Here is a 5,594-nt window from a genome sequence, read left to right as displayed (position 1 = left end):
TTAAGCATTTATTTTTAAATGGCTTTATTAAATTTCTGCACTGTTTGCTCCTCAGTGTTGTAAATTTTGCCAGTCTATTTACATTTTGTAGAAAAAAAAAACAATTAGCCAAAATAATAAAAAAAAAAAAATAGCATTTAGAAAATGTTTAAGATGTATCAAAACACTAATATTTGTTCATTGTTAATTTATTATACATTATACATGTGCTGAAACAACTAGGCCTGCTGACATTTAACCCAGCACTTTTTTAAACAATTTGTGGATTAATCTGTAGTACAAATGTAGACTTTTTTAAAAATCCCAGAACCTCTGCTTATAGAAAAGAAAACCAATACATGCAAATCATTTATATTTGTTACACTTTTTAATTTAATGGGCATGTTTTATACTATTAGATTTTCACAGGAAAGAAAGTAGGACACGAAGTTGTTACCTGTGCTGAAGTCTGGCCTCGAGCTGCAGCTGCTCTGTGGTTCATCATTACTCTGAGCTCAAATGCAGCCATTGGTTGCTTTGTAGACGTGCTGCAACTTCAACTTTGCTGTTGCTTTTGTGTGAAAGACACTCATTCTCAGAGCAGAGGCTGTCGTTACAAACCTTCAGAACACAGTCTGCTTGATGCTTTGACTGCTTGAAAAGATTATTGATGACTGCTCCATGTTAGAATCTGTTCTGTAGCACTCTTTGAAAACAAAACCAATTTGTCAGTATTTGTAGATTAATATTTGATCTTGTTATTAAGAGATTAACAAATCGTTCTATTCATTTTCTGTCGCATCAGCAGGTTCCTGATTGAGTTTGTGTTACATTTCAGAAATCGAAGAAGGAGGACTGTGTATGAAAATGTTCCCAAAAAAAAGAAGATCAAATCCTGTAACTAATGGAAACGAGTTCCTGCAGGTCCCTGCCTCACGCTTTTGGTTTGGCTACTGTCTTCCAAGATATGTCTGCTTTGTTTTCACTCCTTGTGTCATATCTTTTAGTGTTATTGTGATGTCTGAAATTTTTTTTTAATTTAGTGGTTTACCATTTGAGCAAATTGTTCTATTTTTAGTTTATCATATGGAAATTTATCTAACGTTCATTATTAAATATACATTTCAACCTTCACTTTGCTCATGGCTTATGGAGTGTTTCACTATAGCAATACACTGGCTACCTCATCTGAATGTGTTCGTAGTTTTGTGTTGGATGTTATCTATGGAATGGAAATATAGCCTATATATTTTATTAGTGAACATCCGCTTGTTTCAGTTAATGTCATAAAACCAACAAGTTATTAAGCCATTCATTTTCGAATTTCGACATTGCTTGCAATGCAATTACTTGAAAAAGCACATAGCCTAGTGATGGGTGAAGCTCGAAAAAGGATTTTTACTATCCCTTATTAAACTTATTATTTAGCATTGTAGCAATTATGAGCAATTATGTGCTTAATTAGACTAGTCCTTTGAATCCTTTGATATTTACACATATTTCTACATTGAGCTTCAGTTGTATGTTATTGGTTGAAATGATAAATGGCGCCATATAGTGTGTTTTTAAAGAACTGCAGTTAAGCAGCTTTAGAACTGTGAGCTCAACAGGAAACAGAACATCCTGCCAGTATTCTATGACCAATCAGAACGTGACTGAAAATACTATACAAGCAATTCTACGTCAAAATTTCACATTGATTCAATGTGTTACTTGCTAATTATTTGTGAAATTTGCTAGCAGTTTCTAAGTGAAACTGGTTTCAAAGTAAGCTTTAATCTGGATTGAAACCGTGTTTTAACATTCCTAAAAAGGAAAATGCAGTGAATGAGTAAATTATACTTCATAACGACAGTGACACTAAAGCTCTTTATGATTCTGCTGTTGATGATCTGTGGATGATGAAGTCTGTGGTTCTGATGTTTGTGATGGTCAGAGATCCAGTCTGCTGTCTGTTAATGTAACACATGCAAACAAACAGCAGAAGAACGCCATTGATTCACACATTCACTCATCAGACTAACACACACGAGTCTCATGAATGATCTTCAACAACTTAATGCACATCATACAAACTCAAATCCTGATTTCGCCTGTAGTGAAGCATCCCAGCTGAAACAAGTACAAGTACAGTGAGTTGATATAAAATAATTAAACTCCAAAACAAAAAAACTAAACTTTTGAATATCAGTGTTAAATAGAATTATTGTTTCTATTGCTTTTCTGCCTATGTGTCAAATACAGTTTCTCCTCACGTTTAGTAGATTAAAGCTCAAAGCTGTTCAAAATAGCAGGACAGGAAGAAAACTGTACACTTACAAACTAAACACACAAGCTATGGATGCCAACTAGCACCACACGAGCTGTTTTGTCCACCCAACAGATCAAACCACAATTCTCAAGAAGCCCAAACCGCAGCAGGTTTCAGTTTGACTCAGAGGATGAGTGTCTATGAGATCATACACAATTTAACTTTGTACTTTTCCCCAAACGCTATCATTGAGTGCTGAATAAATATACACTTTAATCACAAGAGCTAGGCTCCATTTAGTTTGATATGACACATGGAAGTACAAGTGCATTTGCATTAGGAGGCTCACTGTGTTCGTTTAATTCAGTTGTGCTTTCATTGATAGTCCTTTTAGACAAGACTTTTCCCCCAAAAACAGGAAATGTTTCACATGCTTGTTTTCTTCTGTTTGTGCTGCTGGTGTCTGATCGGTAAGTTAGAAACATATTTCTGTCATTTATTCACATTTTAGAGTAATAAGAACCCGCTGTGGTTCAGATTTGATTATTTTCATATACTGTGCTCAAATCTGTCTTTGTTTGCTTGCAAATGCAAATCAGGTAAGCATTTTTTTTTAAATAAAAACAACTACAAATGTCATTGGAAAGTCAATAATAACAAATGTATTTAATATATCCAGCATACCTAAACTTTTACTTCCAAGCTGTAATGAATTATTCATCATGTAAACTCACACAGTAATTTTTTTATATATGTGTGACTTATCTTGTTACGTGTCTCTGCTGTTATTAAAGTACAGGCTTTTAAAAACCAACAAGAGCTTTAATCTGTGTAAAATCTGTTTGTTCATCAGGTGTGTTTAGTGATTCAGTGTCAGTGATGGAGGGAGATTCTGTTACTCTAAACTCTGATCTTACTGAAATATGTGAAGACGACGACATACTGTGGAAATTTGGAGCTGAAAACCCTCTCATAGTTTCAATCCGTGGAGCTGCTGGAATCATCTCCATATATGATGTTCCTGATGAGAGATTCAGAGACAGACTGAAGCTGGACTATCAAACTGGATCTCTGACCATCACAGACATCACAACTGAACACACTGGACTCTATAAACTAGAGATTAATGGAAAGAAACAGATATCAAAAACATTCAGTGTTTCTGTCTATGGTGAGTAAAAAGTTAGTTTTTGTCCTGTGCTTATTTTATTAGCTATTTACCTAATGAAATCCCTAATTATGTTATATCTTGAGATGACAGACACAATCATTGCTCATCATCAACACATTAAACACTCAACACATTGAACCAAAATAACATTGTTGATAAGATTTATGCATATTTCTGTTTATTTATCTAATGTTTTCAGCTCGTCTGCCTGTTCCTGTCATCAGCAGAGACTCTTCACCACATTCTACATCATCTTCATATTGTTCACTGGTGTGTTCAGTGGTGAATGTGGGTCATGTGACTCTCTCCTGGTACAAAGGAAACAGTTTATTGTCCAGCATCAGTGTGTCTGATCTCAGCATCAGTCTCTCTCTACCTCTGGAGGTGGAATATCAGGATAAAAACACCTACAGCTGTGTGCTCAACAATCCCATCAGCAGCCAGACTCAACATCTGGACATCACTCAACTCTGTCACACACGTGCAGGTATATCAGCACTGTGTTTATTTCCTGACCTGATCTCTTTTGTTGTAGACTGACACATTTCTCACACTAATGGCAGGCTCTCTAGCTATTACAGCATCACTTTCACTGATAATGCTGATTTCTGCCGCTGGATCTCTGTTGATTGTAGCTTCGGTCGGGATCTTCTTCATCTGCAAGAAATGTAAAAAAACAGGTCAGGAATTCAATTATTAACTACAAATATTAAACACTATTAATGCATTTGAACCAGATATGCATAATTCTACAAATGCAAGCTCAGATGTCTTTTACTCATCTGAATTATTGTTAATGTAGTCACGTCACAGGAAGAAGACACAATTGAGTTAGAATTTTATAAACCAACAATACAAAACACGGTAAGATCTTTTATGACTGTAACAGATGCAGTCAGTTACTCTGACTTTAGCTGATTTGCAACAATCGCCTATTTTCTTCTGGTGCCTCTTTCTCTAATTGCACTCTTTTATTTACCACAAAAACCTTGGAAATTTACACAAGTGCAATGGGCCAAGCTGGCATTTGATACACCCTGGAAACCGAGTCTAAATATCAAATCATATAATAAAATGCATACTGTATAATTAATACTTAAAAAATTTTAAAACCATAGTGTGTTTTGCTCTATCAAGCGCAACATGTGCTATGAAAAGTAATGCTGTATCTGGTGTATCATTATAGATTGTATGTTGTAACAAAACAAAACTTATAATAGCCTACATACTGTATTATCCCAGCTGCTGAATTGGTAAAGAAACTATTAAATATTTCGGTTCCTCTTCTTTTCTAAGCCTGAAATCTGTTAAGCTTTGGTTTTACTTCAAACCCTCACTGTGCATATCTGTTTGTGAGTTATATGACTTGAATGATGTCACTTCCTCTAGTTGCTCTGCTTCTTTGTTGATGCTACAGTTCTACACTGTGAAATAATCAAGATACATTCAGTTAAACATAAGTCAGATTTTTTTTTTTTCTGTGCAACATTAGTCTATAATTAATTCCCAGTTTGTGTGAATAGCAAAGTTCTATTATTAGATTCTAAATTAGCAGGTTCCTGATCAAGTTTTTTTTTTTTCTTTCAGAAATCAAAGACGGAAGGTGTGCATGAAAATGTCCCCAAAAAACAGTGTTTAGGCATGAGTTTGTCTTATTTTTAGATTGCTGGAATTGACGCATTTGAACAGACTGAAAATAAAATGTAATACCTTTGAAAATAAAGTTGGATATTCCAGTAGATTTATTTTCTGTTTCATTGGTCAAAAACAAAGAAAAATGAAGAAAGAAAAAGAAGCAGCTATTTAATAGTTATAATTCAATACAACGTTTGCAGCTGGTTTGTAAACGGTGTTTTGATGCATGTTTGGCTTGTTTTCACTGCATCTCCTCCTTCTGACCAGCAGGGTCACCAGTGTGCGGCATTTCGAGCCATTCGAATCATGTTTTTGATAATATTTCTCACAGGCTACTTTACTTTTCTTCAGAAACTAAAATAGTGTTTAAGTGGGTTTTACTTCAAGGCACTTTTCCCCTTGCTGGCCGTATTTCAAGTAACACAATAATAACAGTTTACTACCTTTAACGTTGGGAAATCAAGCATTTGTGTAGAGTTCTTATTTATTCTAACAAAAAAAAAAAAAATGTTTTTTTTAAAAAAAAAAATGCATTATGCATCCAGTTACAGGCACTAA

The 5,594-nt window shown here is 34.6% G+C and overlaps 1 long non-coding RNA gene across 1 annotated transcript; it reads left to right on the top strand.

The window, feature by feature from the left end:
• The first annotated feature begins 3,829 nt into the window (after positions 1-3,829).
• On the top strand, positions 3,830-5,140 carry LOC109100992. Its single transcript, XR_002019684.2, has 4 exons — positions 3,830-3,888; positions 3,965-4,081; positions 4,204-4,265; positions 4,989-5,140. It is a non-coding gene; the product is annotated as an uncharacterized LOC109100992 (long non-coding RNA).
• Positions 5,141-5,594: the final 454 nt, after the last annotated feature.

The sequence above is a fragment of the Cyprinus carpio genome, chromosome A22 (genome assembly GCF_018340385.1).
Source record: "Cyprinus carpio isolate SPL01 chromosome A22, ASM1834038v1, whole genome shotgun sequence".
NCBI lineage: Eukaryota > Metazoa > Chordata > Actinopteri > Cypriniformes > Cyprinidae > Cyprinus > Cyprinus carpio.
The sequence above is the reverse complement of the archived record's forward strand: the minus strand, read 5'-3'. Positions and strand labels throughout refer to the sequence as shown.